Source organism: Pan paniscus, chromosome 3 (genome assembly GCF_029289425.2).
Source record: "Pan paniscus chromosome 3, NHGRI_mPanPan1-v2.0_pri, whole genome shotgun sequence".
Classification (NCBI taxonomy): Eukaryota; Metazoa; Chordata; class Mammalia; order Primates; family Hominidae; genus Pan; species Pan paniscus.
The window spans coordinates 135502447-135522529 of record NC_073252.2 but is presented as its reverse complement, the minus strand read 5'-3'; the positions used below and the strand labels follow the sequence as shown (position 1 = coordinate 135522529).

The 20083-nt window shown below is 36.1% G+C and overlaps 1 long non-coding RNA gene across 1 annotated transcript in view; it reads left to right on the top strand.

The window, feature by feature from the left end:
- LOC134730291 (uncharacterized) overlaps window positions 1–17673 on the top strand; it is a 55186-nt gene extending 37513 nt beyond the window's left edge. Inside the window, exons 3-4 of the long non-coding RNA XR_010112035.1 lie at window positions 14481–14575; window positions 17445–17673. This is a non-coding gene — a long non-coding RNA (uncharacterized LOC134730291). The remainder of the gene's footprint in view (window positions 1–14480; window positions 14576–17444) is intronic.
- The last annotated feature ends 2410 nt before the right edge of the window (window positions 17674–20083 follow it).

Below are 20083 nucleotides of genomic sequence, written 5' to 3'. Positions count from 1 at the left end.
TGCGGGTGCCCACCCTAGAATTAACCCTAGGATGGATGCAATCAGGATTCAGTTTTGCTGAGACTGCTGCAGAGAGGATTTGTTACTTGAGACCATATACATCCTGGAATTCTGCTGGAAGAACATAGGTAAACTCTCAAGAAACTACCAATGCCCAAGGCCACTGCTCAGAGTGAGCTGCCGTATCTCTACATTGAACCTGTAAACAAAATACTAGAACAGTGGGGATGGGCAGTGGGTGGGGAGAGAGAGTGGTGTGTTGCAGCTGTCAGATAAGAAAGGATCTGTGTTTTCCTTCTCCTTCTCCCCTCATCAATAACTGAGAAGCTGGTATCAAGAAAAGAAGACAGGAAGAAGTGTGAGAGTCACATCAAACCCATCATATCTTGCAGCCATTAGAACTTCAGCTCATACTTAACTGAAGGAAAAAAGAATATATTTCAGAATATGAAATAAATTTTTAAAATGAAAAGAGATAAGTAAAAACTAAGATTAGACTGAATAATTGAAAGTGAATGAACATAAGGAGATTGGGCCAAAGAATTATTAACAAATATAGTTTTTATCCACCAATAATATGAGCTTCAATATTGCATATATGTGGACAGTTACTGAAAAAAAAAACAGTTTTGTGTTTATAACCAGTGATTTGAGATTAAGTAAATTCATTACATAAGACATCTCAGTTTTGGAAGCAATGGCTGAACTCCTTATGGCATCTTATTTTTTTGTTTTCTATTTATTGACATTGAAAATATTGACTTCTTTAGTCCCAGATAGGTAATGCTTTTCTATGTCTAGATATTTCCTGAATTTTTTGGGAAAATCGATATGGATATTATCTCTTAAAATTAAATGTGCTGCATTTCTCAGTGTCAGTGTTACAGCTTTTTCACTCCTGTTGTTCTGCGAGTGGGAGGGAGCGTTACAGCTCTTTTACTCCTACCACCAGTGAGCTCTGGGTTCTCGTCCCATGACAAAGAAGACTAAGGCATGCAGACAATGGACAGTGAGCAAGGCAGAGTTAGATTCATTAGGGAACAGAAAAGCTCTCAGCAAAGAGAGGGGACCCGAAAGAGGGTTGCAAGCTATGAAGCTGAGTCCAGGGGTTTTTATGGACTGGGAAGAGGGAGGAATGTGCTGACTGGTCTGAAGGCCATCTTGGAGAAAGCACCTCTCAGAAAGAGGTATGATAGTGAAAAGAACCAGTTGGAAGCAGAGGTAAAGGCTTGGCCCAAGACTTCGGCCTAGGACCAATCAGGGGCTGTAATGAAGGCTTGGCTGGGACCTTGGCCCAGGACCAATCAGGGGCTGGAGTGATGATTCACCCTATGTAAATGAAGATTCTCTCAGCAGCCAATCACAGAAAGGTAGACATATGTAAAATAGGTGAAAAGCAGGAGACTAAGGCAGATCAAGGAGACAGAAATGTGTCTAAAACAGAAGTGGAATTTGTTCATCTGTGTTCACAGAGTAAGCGTTTCCATTCAAGGACACAGGCTCCTTATCTGGAGCTCGCAGTTTGACTTTCAGGTTATTCTTGGTTTGAAGGAGTTTTACCAAGGACCCACCCTAACTGCCTGCTTGACCAGTTTCTTCCTTCCACCGCTCTCACTAACATGTTCAGAACTCTCAAAGCCTTTGAGTTTGTTGACAGTTAAGACCTCATACTCCACTCTGCCACCCATGAATTTATTTTTAGTTCCGTTTGCATTTGAATAGAATAGCATGTTTACACACATTTACACAATGCACACATATTCTCTTTATTCCTCTCTCTCACATGCAGGCACACAGTTTTAATTCCAGGTTTCCTCTACAGTGATGTAGTCCTTATAGTACAAGGGGGTCGATATATGTGGTATAATGTAACCTAACCACAATGAGCAGTGGCCTGGCCTGACGTTAAGTGTGCTTTTTCTATCAAGAGAAAACCCTACCATAAGAAGACTAACAGCCACTGCTTCCTTACTGAGAAGAGGGCTTTTTCTATCTGAATCAAGTTTTATAAAATTAGGTAGTTTTTCATCCCTAGGAGATATTTTTTCTTAGAAACAACTAGAATATTTAACATTGTATAATGATCAATCAAATCTGAGGAAAGTGATCACATACTGATCACATCAGTGGCTACAGATGTGGGCCAACAAAGCTTAGCTTCAAATCTTTGTTTTGGTTTAGATGACAAAAATGTCAAAACAGCATTTGTTATTTTAATTCTTTTGCTAGAAGAAAATAATATTTCATTTCTAGATGCTTTAAGTTTACTAAGCAATAATTATCTAAAAAATATATTTTAGTTTTTTCATGTGATGGATAGATTTTTATTTTTATTTTTGGTAACATATAAAGATTTTTTTTTAATTTAACTTGAGCATTTGTAGGTGAGTTCTTATAAGTAAGAGTGTCATAATCATGTAGACTTTTATTGTGAGTATTTCCATCTCCACTAGTAAAACCTATGGAGAACAGGTGAATTGCTAAGGTTGGAAAATAGTGAGATTGTACATAGAGTGTAATGGGGGGGGAAAAGGCAAATTATTCTAAGTGAATATTTATATTCAGATAAAAAAGAGCTAATAAAACTGAACATGACCATGTAATTAACTCCCACAATACCTTGTGCTGTTAAAACTAAGGCCTAGGGAGAAGTTTTTCCTGGGGTCACCCACTGAAATAGAAAACAAATTCTCCTCCTTCCATGCCCCATGTTTTGTTTTTTTGGTTTTCTTTTTCCCTGGCTTAAACAGCAAATCATCCATTGGACCTGGCATTTTAAAAGTCTGCTGGATTTGTGTGTTTAGTGAAGAGTAGGAGGTTTTCTGAGAAGGAAAAATAGCTTCATGAAACCATGGACGTGGCTGTGGAGAAGGCATTGATAAGTCAGGGTTCATACTGGGAAAAACAAGTAAAGAAACACGCTGTAAATTCTAAGCGTCCTTGCGTAAATATCACTTGGGGGCAAAGTGGACTCACTGCAAATTCTTGAAAAACATTTTTCTTTGGAATCAGAAATTTGGCAGCAGGATTTTTGAGTCTTGGAACTGAAGCATCATTGAATAGTGAGGACTGGAAATGCTATTTGAGTCATCAGCATAGAGGAAATATTTAAAGCTATGAAAATGTATGAACTCTCTGGGAAAGTGAACTTAAAGGGTCATGGGTAAATACATGGCCATAGAGAATCTTAGACATATGGGATAGTAGGAGGGAGAGAAGAAATCAAAAGGGATAGAGTAGGAAGAAAACACAAAAGCTGAAAAGGGACTCAGGTTTGTGCAGTGTCAGAATAACAAATGAAGAGATTATTTCAAGGAGGCATGTATTAGGTTGAAATGGTGGAGAATTAAAATAGACTCTTGGATTTTGTGAAAAAAAAAAATTTTGTGAGCTTCCAGACTCAGTATTTTCAATAAACTACAGCTTTTCAAATGTTTCAAAGAGGAAAAGTGAGTTAAAGTATTTTTTATTCTATCTCTTATTTATTCAACAAATATTTGTTGAACAGCTAGTCTATGCTAGGCATATTCTATTGATGTTTTTCATGTTATATATGACCAACCCCTTGGAAAATCTCCCTCATCCTTAAGTTTTCCTGCATGCTTATGTCTAACATGTGTATAAACCCTCCCTTCCATGCTATTCAATGATGCTGTGATCTGTTTGGATCATTCAGTGCAAGAAACCCTCAAACAAAATGATCTTAGGTGATTTATATTTTTGGAATGTATTTTGGCCCCAGTTGGGAAAACAATACTTAAGTATCTTTATTAAATTCCTGTTAAATTAGTTGGAAGAACAATTATTCTGGCTCGTGAGAAAGTTTTCATTTTTCTTTATACAGTTAGAGCAAGAATTTTAGAATAAGGACTTTGCTGTATGTCTTTTATAATCTCCTTTTATGGTTTGGTAAAATATGACAGGCTAGCAGCACAAGAAGTAAAGCTCAATTTGCATGAATATTCCTTTAACCCCTGAAACAAATACCTTTATGCAATGGATGCTTCTTAACCTCCAGGTCAGTGTTCTCAAGAGACACTAAAATTCTTTTGAAAAGGAATAAATAAGAAGGCACAGTGTGTGATCATAAGGAAGGGGTAATTTAAAATACAACCAAGATCATTTTACTCACTTCGTCTTTTGATACAGGCTCTTAAGAGACTTAGGCTGGGCTTCTATGCCAAAGAATGTTCAATTTATTTACTCATTTCACAACTATTTATTGAGACCCTACTAGATGCTAGGTAATGGGGCTAAAGAAGTGACTTGGAGACACAAGCTTATTTTTTAACTGCCCTCATTTTCTTTTCTGTTTTTTTTTTTTTGAGATAGAGTTTTCCTCTTGTTGACTAGGCTGGAGTGCAATGGGGCGATCTCAGCTCACTGCAACCTCCGTCTCCCGGGTTCAAGTGATTCTCCTGACTCAGCTTCCCGAGTAGCTGGGATTACAGGCATGCGCCACTCATGCCTGGCTAATTTTGTATTTTAGTAGAGACAGGGTTTCTCCATTTTGGTCATGCTGGTCCCCAACTCCCGACTTCAGTTGATCTGCCCACCTCAGCCTCCCAAAGTGCTGGGATTACAGGCGTGAGCCACCGCGCCCAGCCAACTGCCCTCGTTTTCTAATGTGTAGAGTTATACAACAAATAACTAGTTTGGGGTATTTAGAACTACTAGTAAGAAAAATAAAGAAAGATAAGGAGATAAAAGTAAAGTGTGTAAAGTGTATATGGGGCTAGGTGATGATTTATTACATATACAGTGTGATTAGCAAAAGAATCTCTGAAGCAGTAATAGCAGAGCCTGGACTTGAATGAGCAGAGCAAATGAGCAATGAAAAAATAATCTGCAGAAAAAAGTTCAATAGAGAATAAACAGCCCAGCCTGGCCAACATGGTGACTCTCCATGTCTACTAAAAATACAAAAATTTTCCAGGAATGGTTGTACATGTCTTCCAGCTACTTGGGAGGCTGAGGCAGGAGAATTGCTTGAACCTGGGAGGCAGAGGTTTCAGTGAGCAGGGATTGCACCACTGCACTCCAGCCTGAGTGACAGAATGAGACCCCGTCTCTAAAAAAAAAGAAAAAGAAAAGAAAGAGCAAGATAATGCCCTGCAGAGGGGATGAACTATGGGCACATTGGAGAAACAAGAGACAGTGTTGGGAGGGAGTGATAGAAATCAAGCTCAAGAAGTACTAAAGTCTAAATCATTAGGGCTTGGTCATTAATTGGGATTTTATTCTAAGGGTGATGAGAGTCCACTAGAAGGTTTTGAATAAGGAAGTGATACTATCCGATTGTATTTTTAAAATATCAGAGAGCTACTTCACGTAAACAGAAGTGGAACAACAGTTAAAGGAGAGGAATCAGTTAAGAGGCTGTTACAGCTGCATAGGAGACAGTAAATTGGAATAAGGTGGTAGCTATCAAGGGCCTACGTGGTTCAAGTCTAGATGGCCATTATAATCAGTAGTAAATTGAGAGCACAAGCCTATATTGGGAGGGGCATAGATTTTATTACAAATAATAGCAGAGTAGTTTTTCTTCAGTGTGGTGGTGATTGGGCCAAAGCAGAAAAAGAACTATAATCATGTGGACACAGGTTACCCAGTAAAACAGTGGTAGGGATGCTGATAACAGGAGAGGCTATGTGGACATTTTCCAACTTAAACAATTGCTCGATTTACGATTTTTCAACTTTAAGATGGTGTGAAAGCAACATGCATTTAGTACTGTCCTCCATTTGTGGTGGGGTCAAGTCCAGATAAACCCAGGCTAAATTAAAAATATCAGAAGTTGAAAATGCACGTTGGACTTACTGTTTTTAATTTAGTACAGTTTTATCTGGATGTAGCCCTATCCTAAGTCGAGGAGTATCAGCACATGTGTAGGGCAGAAGGCATATGGGAAATCTCTGTACCTGCCACTTAATTTTTCTGTGAATCTTAAACTGCTATGAAATATAAAGTGTGTTTGTGTGTGTCTATGTTCAACACAATTTTCTTATTTTAACGCTAACCAGACACAAAACAATACGACTTCAGATGATGAAAAAGCATCAGTAGAATCGAGTAATACTAACACTTCTTGGTTTTACAGACCTGACAAAGAAGGACCAATGTTGTAATGTCATCTTTTTTTATTTCATCAACTAAGGATATTTTAAAACAATAAGAAGATGTTATTTCTTCTAAAGTTCATTTATTTAATTGAATTTTTCTGCTTTTATTACAAACTTAACTCATTATTTTTATTTTTCTTGCTGTTCATTGGACAAATAAAAGCTTCATCTTCTTGTCCCCAAACACTGATTACTTGGATCCTAATACTTGGTATATTAGTTTTGAAGTCAGTTTAGTACTTGCAGAGTTACTCATAGCGTTGCTTTTACACTGTTTTTTATACTAAAATTAGGGCTGACAGATAATATGTGGAACATCCAGTTAAATTTCAGACAAACAAGAGTTTAGGACTGTAAGTGCATTTCCAAATAGTCATAGAAGTACTTGTATTTTAAAAATTATCTCATTTACACAGAGTTGAAATTTAACTGGGTTCTGTATTTTTACTTGCCAAATATGGCTATCCTAAGTTATTTCAGGAAGCTCTTATGTTCATTTTCCTTTGTGGTTTACTCTGAATTGCTTGCTGTCAAAATGTATCTATACTGTCACCAAGAGTATATATGTACACTACAATTTTTAGACTCCTAAAAAATTATTATCCTCGTTCCTTAACCAATCTCAGTTTCCTTATCAGCATTTTCTAGTATAAAAAGCATTGCAGTGGCCGGACACTGTGGCTCACGCCTGAAATGCCAGCACTTTGGGAGGCCAAGTGCCTCCTCACGAGGTCAGGAGATCGAGACCGTCCTGGACAACATGGTGAAATCCCGTCTCTACTAAAAATACAAAAATTAGCTGGGTGTGGTGGTGCATGCCTGTAATCCCAGCTACTAGGGAGGCTGAGGCAGGGGAATCGCTGGAACCTGGGAAGTGGAGGTTGCAGTGAGCCAAGATCATGCCACTGCACTCCAGCCTGGCAACAGAGCAAGAGTCCATCTCAAAAAAAAAAAAAAAAAAAAAAAAAGCACCGCAGTGTTTTTACTGGAGTGGAGGCATCTTAACTTCTAACCACTGTCAGTGACAGGTACAATGGTGCATATGAATTGATGCATCTGAAGCCTGTAAGTCAAGTGCTACAAGGAAAGGCATCCCTAATTCTTTTTTAAGATGAATTTATTAGTAGTTTGACCAAGCTAGCACTTGGAATAATACATTCTCTTTCTTCTTGGATTCTGTGTCCACATCATACACTTCCTGCAAGGCATGAAATGACTAGCTGCATGTTTTTAAATAATTGGGATGGAGTGAGTTTTCTTCACTCATGTACACATGATTATTGCTCCATTGCTCTTGGTATTGCTTTGAATATTTTTCTTCCTTACATTAAATGCAAATACAATAGACAATTTGGAGATATTTTCCAGCTAGTGAATAGCACGAGACTTACAATTCTTGAAAAGAAATGCTTCTAATCCAAACACACTTCTGCATTTTTATGTCTGATTCTATTTTCTGTTTTAAAATGGCATCTTGAATGATCTTCATACAGAAGCAATCTTTATCCCTATTCAAAGCTGCTGATTTTGCAGGAAAGGAGAAGAAAGGCTATTCTTTAAATTATACCTTTCATCAACCTGAAATAAACACAAGTAGTAAGTCTGGAAGTCTTTGAAAAGAGAGACAGAGACACAGAGCAAGAGAAAGAGAGAAATTTTATTTCCTTGCAGTTTGCATATGTTAATTACCCTGAATATTGTAAAGGAAGCTGAAGCAGCTGGCATGGATTTTTGACAACCACATTTAAATTGTTTAAAAGAAACTCTGTCTGGTAAACTTGGGTGTTTTAGATGCAAGGAGAGATTGCGGCATCTGAAATCTGAGAAAGAAAACCAAAAGCATTGGGTATGCTCAGAGAGTATGCAGTAGGATGCAAGGTCATTTATAAACAGAATGAAAATCAGACAGGTCAAGGCTAGGCCTCTTGAACAAACATTGAATAGTTATACCATGTTCAATGTGTGCAAATCTTGAATGAAACTCATTGTAGAGATCTGTAGAGAGAAAGGCCAAGGTATGTCATCCTAAAAAGAAAATATTAATATAAATTTCTGAAATCCTTATTCAGAAATGCATAAGAAAGCAAAGGAATTTTACAGAAGATATTCACCACCAGCAAGAAAGTCATACTTTGAATCCTCCAGAATAGATTACTTCTGATTTGAAAGGTAAATATTATAGCATATCATTTAATAGTTTATGAGAAATTTGTTATATTGATATACCATCTTCACCACTTGGGGGAACTTTTGCTTTTTCAATTCATATTTTCCTAAAGAAATAGAATACCGTGAGAAGAGACAATCTACTATGACACAAGATTGTGCCATAGAGGAGACAGAACTTGGGTTTCCAGGCACCTATTTATATATGCCTTATAAGTGTATGTCGACTGTCTCTTCTATACAAGACACAAGTCATAGATGCAGAAGAGGTAATGGAGAAAGCTTACCTGACTGTGTAGAGTTCATGGCCTTGGGGCCGATCAAGTGTGGGTTTAGTATACTGACTGTGACCTTGTGCAAGTTATTCAAGTTCAACCTCAGTCTGTTCTTTAAAAAAAGAAAAAGATAGATGTGTAACATTCAAGTGATTTTTTTAATTCTCAAAATCAACTTTATTGGTATATACTTTTTATACAATATAATGTAGGTCTTTTTGTGATGACTTTTGATAAATGTGTACAATAGCATAACTGCCAACACTAGCATGATACAGAATATTTGCATTTCCCTAAAAAGTTCCCAGTTGCCACTTTGTAGTCATTTCCTCCCTGAAGCCCAGTCCCTGGCAACCACTGATCTTCTTGTTACTGTAGTTTCATTTTTTAAGAATTCATATGGGCCGGACCCAGTGGCTCATGCTTGGAATCCCAGAGCTATGGGAGGCTGAGGCAGGCGGATCAAGAGATCGGGAGATCGAGACCATCCTGGCCAACATGGTGGAACTGCGTCTCTACTAAAAATACAAAAATTAGCTGGGTGTGGTGGCGTGTGCCTGTAATCCCAGCTACTTGGGAGGCTGAGGCAGAAAAATCACTTGAACCGGGAGGTGGAACTTGCAGTGAGCCGAGATCGCACCACTGCACTCCAGCCTGGCCACAGAGTGAGACTCCCTCCGTCTCAAAAAAAAAAAAAAAGAATTCATATGAAGGCAATCATATGTTGCACACACATTGGTGTCCAGCTTCCTTCACTTAGAAAGCGTTTAAAATTTACTCCTGTTGTTTTGTGTGACATAATTATTCCATCGTATGGATATTCAGGTGTTGTTTTGATAATTAAGCAGGAAAGTTTAGGTAAAGGCTAGTGAGCAGTTTATGATTGGTAGAAATTATTGAATGAGTGTTAACTATTAAATAATAAATAATTATCTGACTTTATTTTCTCTCAAGATTTAAGGAATGATATCATATTCAAGAAGTAAAACTTTGGGCTAATGCACAGAAGCTTTATTTATAAATAAAATGAGAAATTTGAAAATTTAGACATGATCTAGAAAATTTGAGACTGCCCTTGATTAAAATAGCAGGCATGTTCTTTAGACTGATTTATCCAGTCACATGTCTTGTCTCAATTCTATTTTCACTCTGTGTGTGTAGATAATACCACATTTAGAAATATATAATCTCCAAGGGTCAGTTTTTATTGTCACAGACATGACAATTTATGCTGTTGCAACTTCAGCAATCAAAGACTCTGTTAATGGCATCATAAAACTTGGCACACCATTTTTTTTTTTCTACAGGGAAGAAAATTAAGAAGCTTAATTTCAATATATAAATGGAACTCAGAAAAGTGATCACAGATAAATCTAGAAGTTATTTTCAGAAAGAGGTTTCATTTTCCATGTCTTATTCACTAAGAGCATATGTCTCTGAAATTAACTCATTTTTTGTGTGTGATCAAAATCCAAAGCAATATTCATGTTATGGTTTTTATAATCCCCAAAGTATATAGTTTCTTCTGTGCCTGGAACTGGGAGGCTAAATTTGGGGGGAGCTTGATCTGTAATGTTCTTCTAATTCAAAAGAGAATATACACTAGCTCAGAGTTTGGAATTTGGATTTGGATTTTGCTTCTGAGCACTGGTGATCAGGATTTGCAGTTTGCAACCTCAGCTCTCAAATAAATCCAGGATTTATTATTGAGATCAGTAGACTGCCTGCAATGCAACCCTTAGGCTTGCTACTTACACTTAATACTACTTAGCCGAAAACAGCTTAATCAGAACTTGTGGGAATGCCATTGCCTTTTGTATGTTAAAAATTTACTCCATCATCTATTGCATTTGTGCCACAAATATTATTTTGCACGTTGGTTTTACTATGACTGTTATTGATTACCAGAAGTCTTAGTCCCAAATTTTGATTTTTAACCCTTCATATACTACTCCTCTTTTGGAGACAGTTGATCATTATTGTGTACCAGCCACAGCATTAGTGGAGGACCTGCATTAGATACATGTGTCCTCTTTTAATCCCATCTCCTCAGTGTATAAAAGAGAAGAGGAACATCAGTAGGCTGAGCAATGGCTGTCATTTGCATCAAGGAATAGAGCCAGCATTCATTTTTTATTTCAGGATAGGTCCATTTCATCTATTTGAAAAGCTACTATTAAAAGGCTTGTAATCCAATGCCTGCAGCTGAGAATAATATAAAATAAAATAATCTTCTTCACTCTTTCAACACCAGCATGAAGAAGTGCCAAGAACTCTTCTCTCATTATTGACATTATCATCAGGAACCAATGGGAGAGTGGTGATGGTATTTTTTTCATATACTTCATGCTTTTATAATTTTCTTTTGGCTCAGTGTGTGGATAATGGAGGTGAGTTGTGAACAAATAGCCTCAAAAAGGCATAATTACTATGAAAAAAACTGATGGGGAGACGGAGATCTTGTCTCTATAACACAAACTTTCTCCATAATATAAAGCTCTTTGATATGGCTTGCCATGATGCATTTAATTAGCAAAATAGTTCTTCTATCATTCCATTTCCAAAGACGTTTTCTATCAATATATATTGTATTTTACTATCATTGTATTTCTTTCAACCTATAATCACACTTTGTTTTCTTATTTTTGTTCCACCTCACCATAGGATACATTTCTTAGGGAAATCAGTGGTAAGTGGCTTTGAAACTTTTTTAGTTTCATTTTACTATGACTATAGTAAAAGTTACATTTTACATTACAATTGGATACACAGATATATGCTTAAATTAAATAAAGTTAAACATACAAGTTAAATGAAAGTTAAGAAATAGCTTTATAAAACAAAACTTACCCTAAACATGAGTAATGCACTCTGTTATTTTTGTATTCTATTCTATTTGGTTTTATTAAAAACGGCTCTTTATGACCTACTATATTGATCTCACAACTCACTAATGTTTTGCAAATCATGTGTTACAAAACACTGATATAAGTGATAACATTTGTATCATCCAACAGATTGGTAGAATCTATGTAGACTTGTAAAATTTGAATTTAGACTTTTAAAATATAGCCCCCCATAGTATATACTTTGTCCTTATTTTAGTAGGAAATAAAAATTGTTAATTTTGTTTTACTGTTGTCACATTGATATGTACATGTGAATACACATACAAACACACATATAATGTAAATTATATATGTATATGTGCGTTTGAATTCATTTGGATGTTTCTTATTATATGCTTGTATTATGCCTATAAAAATATAAATGCAAATGAATAAATTGAGCTGGATTACTTGTAAACTTCTGTTTAGTTTTAAAACCAAGCATTCTATTACTTACCTTCAGTGAATTATAACCACGTAGTTGTTTCTCTAGTGGAGGTAGCAGAATTGCCCAGCTCAGTGGGCTTTATTTGTGGGGTGTGGGGGTGGTGGGGGAGGATCTTACTCTATCATCCAAGCTGGAGTGCAATGGTGCGATCACAGCTCACTACAACCTCTACCCTCCTGACTCAATCAATCCTGCCATCTCAGCCTCGTGAATAGCTGAAACCACAGGCATGCACCACCATGCCTGCCTTTTTTTTTTTTTTTTTTTTTTTTTGTATTTTCAGTAGAGACAGGGTCTTACCATGTTGCCCAGGCTGGTCTTGAACTCCTGAGCATAAGCCATTTGCTTTCTTTGGCCTCCCAAAGTGATGAAATTACAAGCGTGAGCCACCATGCCTGACCTCCACAGGCTTCTTCTTGATTGCTGTCATAAGATGCTTAGGGTTTATATTTTTTTAAATATCCAATCAGAGCTAATTTGTGGTACAGGTGATGGTTTGGAAAAGTGCAAGCTTTGCTAGAATCCAACACATAATCTCTACTTAATGTCTAGCTAGCAACCTCTAACTACAGCCTTAACATTGTTTTTTAATTTCTTTTTTTCAGTAAAGAGATCCATGTTTTTATTTGTTAAGTCTGAAACTTCTTTATATGACAAAGTGAAATGTGAACCATTATATACAATACTTTCCTCTATTGCATTAATTTGTTTTTTTATATCTTCATTTAGAAGTTTTATATATTTTTTAAGCTTTAGGTTCACAGCAAAATTAAGAAGAAGATACAAAGATTTCCCAAATTCCTCTTGCCCTCAAATGGTTAGCCTCCCCCATTATCAACGTTCCCCACAAGGGTAGTACGTTTGTTACAATTGGTGAACTCACACTGACACATCATAATCACCCAGAGTCCACAGTTTTTAGGGGACACTCTTGGTGTACATTCTATGGGTTTGGCCAAATGTATAGTGATATGTACCCCTCAATATAGTATCATACAGAATATTTTCATTGCTCTGAAAATCGTCTGTATTGTGTCTATTCAACCCATCCCCCACTCCACCTCATCAACCACTGATCATTTTAGTGTTCCCATCATTTTGCCATTTCCAGAATGTCATTTAGTTGGAATTATATAGTATACAGTGAATGAATAAACTGTAGGACATTGTGGTTGTTTATTCATTCATTGAATGAATCGTGTTTGTTTATTCATTCATTGAATGAATAAACTGCAGGACATTGTGGTTGTTCCCAACTTTTGGCAGTTATAAATAAAACTGCTTCAAACATCCATGTGCAGATTTTTGTGTGGACATGTTTTCAATTCCTTTAGGTAAATACCAAGGAGCACAATTGCTGGATCATATAGTGAGATTATGTTTAGTTTTATAAAAAGCCACCAAACTGCCTTTCAAAGTTGCCGTTATCATTTTGCATTTCCGCCAGTAATGAATGGGAGTTCCTATTGCTCCACATCCTTGCTAGCATTTGGTGTTGTCAGTGTTTTGGATTTCAGCCATTCTAATAGTTATTTTAATTTACATTTCCCTGATGACATATAATGTGGATAATTATTTAAATGCCTATTTCCCATCTTCTTTGATGAGGTGTCTGTAAAGATCTTCGATCCATTTCTTATTCTGGCTATTTATTTTTTTAATTGTTGAATTTTAAGAATTTTTGCAAATTTTGGATAACAGTTCTTTATCAAATATGTCTTTTGCAAATATTTCCTCCCAGTCTTTGGGTTGTTTTTTGTTGTTGTTGTTGTTGTTGTTGTTGTTCTTTTGACATTGTTTTTTGCAGAACAGAAATTACATTACATTAATTTTTCAAGAACAAGTATTAGTTAAGAGATACTAAAATGTGGTTAACTCTTAATAATAATTCCAATACATGGATAAATTTCCCTTGTATGTTCTTTTAAACACCCTTTTCAGTAAGTGATATGTAATAGAAAGTAATGAAAAGCATCATAAACAGAAAACTCCCCTGAATCTGTCACTGCAAACTCTTAACATTTTGTTCCCAGAAGTTTTGATGTAAAAACTTTCAGGTTTTCTCATAAATTGTACTTTAGACATGATGGATAAGATGTCTCTATTAAATTGGCTGATCCCTATTCAAGGCCTAGAATTTATTGTTTGACCAAACGCATATACACACACAGTGATATGAACTTTGTGTTTCTGTGCTGTATTTAAGCCTGCTTAGACATCAAAGATTCTCATTATACTGTTGTGAACTGAACTACAGAGCTAAAGAATAGCCTTTTGTTGGGAGAAATGGAGCTTAAAAGAAACAGCTAAGTGGTTATGCTTTGCACTGTGAGACACCAGATTTCATATTCAGTACCATGAGATGGTCTTTGAAAAGCCTTCATTTCGTGTGCCTGTTGCAGTGAGATAGCTTGTCTCACACAGGCTAGGAAAATCCTTGGAAGTTGTGAGACTGTTAATATACATACCCATACCTCTCAGTCCGTGAGAGTAGAGAAATTAAGTCCAATTGGAAATGTATATTGAATATTTGTTCATGTAAATGACTTGAGGGTAAAGTTTTGAATCATTGTTTTTGTAGCATTGGTTACATGAAAACCGTGTGACAGCCTTGGAAGTCTGAAAGAGCAGGAGAGAGGCTAAGCACACACATATTGTGATTTTAGGAATCTCAAGGTATGCTTCTCTATCTCTTTATACAACTTCAAACAGTTCTTATATTTACTTGTGAATTCTCTATATACCACATTAAGTGATGCATTATTACTCATAAATCTGTAAACTACACCAAGATAAAGAATAACCAAAAAATAAAATAAGCTGATATGTGCTCAGCACTAAACTGCCTTGTTTGACAAAGGGTTACCTAAGACTACTAAGATGTTTATTTTAGTCATGAACAACTCACCTACAATGGTGATTCTGTCCAAAGTGAAGGGATGTGAGAAGTTAAGTTGCAACAAGAATTCTAAATTGAGCTACTTTAACTTTTTAAACACATCCCAGAATTTGCTTAACTACGTTTTCCTTTCCAAAGCATTCCTGCAGATGCCAAAGGCATAAATAAGCTATAATAGAGTTGGAGATTCTATAAGTGTATCATGAAATCAGGAAGAGTGTCAATGTGGATTCAAACCTTCAAGTGTTAAAAACTTGGAATTGTATGATTGCACTTATTACTATCAAATCTAATAAAGTAACAGCTGTCATCTAATTAATTATCTAGTTAATTAAAATGACATTAATTCAATTATTGTTATATTTCAGTCATGACCAGTTATGCATCAGTCAGGAAAATGGAAACCATGCTAGGTAATTTGAACAGAAAAAGATTTAATGCAAAAATTTGGGGGCTTAGAAAAATCACTAAAAGTCTTAAGGAAGTGAAAGTTGGGGTGTGAGTGGGATGTCACAAGGTTTCAGTTTGGATGCCTCACTTTAGTCCTGAGAGTCAGAAATGTGTTGCTTCCACCCCAACTTAGAATACTGTAGGAAACAGGTGCCAATGACAAAGATGACCAGTAACCTCAAAACTGGGTGTTGCAGAGGAGAAGTGAAGTTCATCTGGCTGTAATAAAACTTCGAATCTGCCAAAGCCCATATGCCCAGTGATCTCTACAGCTAGAACAGATGCCATCAGGAGGCAGCACGGGTGGCATGTTTGTGCTTGGTATAAGAAATTTACCAACTAAAGGAATTACTCTTAGAAATATCCTTGAAGAAGATTCACTAAATCATTATCTATGTCATCTATGTTTTAAGAGTAAATATTTTGGTCAATAATGTAGGAGCAAAGTATCTCATCTATGTTGTAAGAGTAAATATTTTGGTCTATAATGTATGTTATTTTACTTGGATCGAAAACTCTTAAAAGAGCTTTTTATTACTATATAACAAATTACCACAAACTTAATAGCTTAAAACACCTCATGTGGTATCTCACAGTTTTCATGAGTCAGGCGTCTGGGCACAGCTGAACTGGGTCCTCTACTCAGGATCTCACAGACTGCAATAAAGGTGTCAGCCATCATTGAGGGCTAATGTGAAGACTTGACTGGGGAAGAATCCACTTCTAAGCTTATTTGATTGTTGGTAGAATTAATTTTCTTGCCGATGTAGAACTCATGGGAGCTTGTGTCTTTTTTTTTCACTTTAATTTTTGGAGCTTGCTTTTTTAAGACTTCTCTGAACTCAGAGAAAGCCTAAACTTGCTTTTAAATGACTCACCTGATTATACATCAGACCCAACCCGGATTAAGGTTCTTAATTACATTATTTAACCTTTACCATATAAAGTAACAATCATGGGAATTATATCCCATGATTCTGCCCATGATTCATATTCTTAGATTCTACTCACACTTAAGGAGAAGAGATTATAAAAGGGCATGGGTCATTGTGGATCCTTTTAGAATTCTGCCTACTGTGTTAAAAGAGAGATTTTACTTTACTGGGGTTTTCTGTCTCACACTGAAGGACACACCCTTTCTAGGGTTTTCTTCCCCCCATTGGCTTTATTAAATCATTAGGATAATAAATTTCTGAATGGGAGATTATAAGAAATATTACTTTTCTCCAAAGCGGAGTGATAATTTAGATTGGTATAATTTAATTCCAGAATTTCAGATTACATTATTCCAGAATTAGAAGTTGCTGTAAAATGCACCTTGCTATTTTCCATTATTAAAAAAAAAGAAACTGAGAACCAGAATATGGACTGTACATTGTCATAGCAAAAATGTGGACATCTCCCCGGGTAAAACTGGGAAGTATTTACTTATTATAAAAATAAGGAAAAAATTCAAGTGGTTACAAAAATTAAGTGGCCTTGGATTTTAGACTCACTGCTTTAGGTAACATAAAGTTATCACTTGACTGCTCTGTCCTGATGAAGACTTCGGAATATAGGTTGACTATTCCTTATCGGATATGTTGGGACAATAATTACTTTCAATTTTGGAATTTTTGGATTTTGCAATATTTGCATATATATAATGGGATATCTTGGGGATGAGGCCCAAGTTTAAATACAAAACTCACTTATGTCTCATATATATATTATGTAAATAGTGAGGATATAATTTTATATAATATTTTAAATAATTTTGAGCATGAGACAATGTTTTGAGCATGAAACAAAGATATTTGTTAAAACAAATAATTTTAATAAAATTGTACTGATTTTGAGCATGTATATGTTGAATCATCATAAGACAAAGGTATCACTATCTCAGCCCCCCATGGGGACAATCTGTGATTCTTTAGCATCACCATCATTCCTGACTCTGAATTTATATGTTACTCATAAGCAGTCATTTTTGTACACTTACACACACATAAGTAAGTACTTAACAGTAAAATATATGATATACCATTAATACAGTGAAAAAATAATGTGTTCAGAGTAAGTAAGCAGCACAGTCATATCACCAGATGCCTATATCAGCTGTTAAACAACAGCAGCAACAAACAACAGCAGGATTTCAACCTCCACCTATGATCCTGTGTTTTGATTAAAAGGTTAGTGTACACTGTATGTTTTCAGGTGAGAAGAAACATCAGAAGCAGTTGAGAGACCAGGACGTGGGTCCTCAAAGGATGAACAGAAGTTCTTTTGGATAACATTTAAAAATGTTTCCTCCAGAGTCATCTGCCTCATTAACAATGGTTTGAGTCTCAAGAGTCTCTCTTCGATTTTACAAACATGAATTGTTGTTCTGCTATAAATGCATGCTGCTCTAGTCCTTCAATAAGCCCACAACATGTTTTCACCATTTTGCCTGTAGACACTTTTTCTGCAGTGTTAACAACGTCACCATTATCATCACTATTATCACAATCACCTTGATTCAAAGCCATTTCAGCCATTTCACCATCAGTCAATGAATGAATAACTGGAACCTCATGCCTCATGATCCGTGTTAGAAACTTGAATACACACTTCTTTCAGCTTACTAATAGACTCTAAAGCAGGGGTGTCCAATCTTTTGGCTTCCCTGGACCACATTGGAAGACGAATTGTCTTGGGCCACGCATAATATACACTAACAATAATGATAGCTGATGAGCTAAAAAAAATTGCAGAAAAACTCATAATGTTTTAAGAAAGTTTATAAATTTGTGTTGGGCTGCATTCAAAGCCATCCTGGGCCTGTGGGCTGCAGATTGCACAAGCATGCTCTACAGGTGTATTTTTTGTATATATAAGGAGGTCAGACATCATTTTTTTTTCTCACTTACCATACAAAATCCTTCAAAGTCATGACCTTGTTTATCGTTATCACTGAACATAGTCACAAGCCAGAGGTTGTGCCAGGCATGCACAACTGTCTTTATTCACTCTGTTCCAAGTATTGGCAACAGCATAGATGGCATCTTTCTTGCTAAACTCCTTTTGAAAACCTTCCACACGCTCACCCTGTTCACTGGTGCTAGCCTGCTGTTCAAGAAAGTGTTTTTATATTTGCCCTTCATTGATCTAAGGACACCCTAGTCACATGGATGAATTATGAAGTCACATTTGGGAGAAAGTATGTGGCATAACCATTATTTTTTATGAGAATTTCAGCTGTAGGATGAGCAGAACAGCTGCTAAGGAATAACAAACTCTTTCAGTTATCATCCAGTCCAGCTTTTCTGCATAAGCATGAGCCACTGGTAAAAATGTTCATGAAACCATTTAGAAAGATGTCCCTGGTGAGTCATGCCTTTTTGCTAGCATAATAATGGACTGGCAAAATATTTACTCCTTGAAAACAATGAGAATTAAAACTTTTTCCTATTACAGCAAATTTACAGTAATACTAATACATGGGTGAGCCATTAACATATTCTAGCACAGTTATTTGGCTGCTGCCATTTTTAATTACTTTATGGGCTCTTTTATCAACTATAGTCCATGTCTTTCTGGAACAATAATCCCAAGACAGCAATATTTTATCAGCCAAATAGCCTTGTTCTGGCATCAGATTTTCATCAGCACAACCTTGGCAAACTTGTCAGAATTTATCAGTGGCTTTGTGATCAACAGATGTTTTATTGTCACAAATCTTTAAAAATATAATGCTGCTTCTTTTCTTAAATATCTGCAACCAGCCTGTTGAATGTTCATACTTCCCTTCAATTTTCAGTTGATTGTGATAGATCCTTGCTCTTTTCATGATCAGCATACCATCATGTCATATGTTCACCATTTTGCTGATGGATCCACTCTTTTAATACATGATTGAGATCTTCATTTTTATTGTTCTGCAGTGCTTTTCTATTTTTCATTAACTTCTGTTCATCACTTTTAACATAGAACATCAATAGTTTATCCTTTGGTTTCTTTGGGTCATATATGGTGGACATTCCAACACCATACTGTTCTATAAGATGTTTCACACTTACACTGCTGTCCAGTGTTTTTCCAGCAGCTTGACTTTCTGTACTATAAATAAACATGAATACTTCCTTTTTTATATCACTGTTATCAACAGGGGTATCTGCAAAATTTTTTAATGTTTTCAGCAATATCTTTACAATATAGAGATGAAAGTAATCCGAAAACAAAAACAAACAAAAAACAGTGAGTAATGCATGTAGGTCTTGGCCCCATGTGAGGTATCGTGGGGAACCTGCCATTGGGGCATCTGGCCTACACAAATGTCATTTTATTACCCTTTGTGGGTGTGCTTCTATGGGGAAATCTGGGCATGCAGGGAAAAGATATATGACAGCTGAAGGGGGCTGAGAGGATCTTTTTTTTCTTGGGGATGCTGAATTAAATGTGTGTTTTGTGCCTGAATTTGGACTGTGATCTGTCACATGAGGTTAGGTGTAGAATTTTCCACTTGTGAAGTCATTTTGGCACTCAAAAAGTTTCAGATTTTGGGATATGTTGGATTTCTGATTTTCAGATTAGGGATACTCTACCTGTACCAAGCAGTAAGGCTTTTAATAAGACCCTTGATCAAATGATCAATCTCTCCTCTGCTATCCAGGTCCTATTAAATATCTAGCAAAAAGGAATCATTGTTATAGGATGATATCTTAAAGAGACATATTACCTATTTATTCAATTATTTTAGACATACAACTGTCTAGAAAGTTTTATCAGCTCTTTAGATGACCACAAAACTACTTTTACTTAATTACTTTCACCTATCCTCTGTCTTACCAGGTTTAGGTCTTTCTGTTTCCACA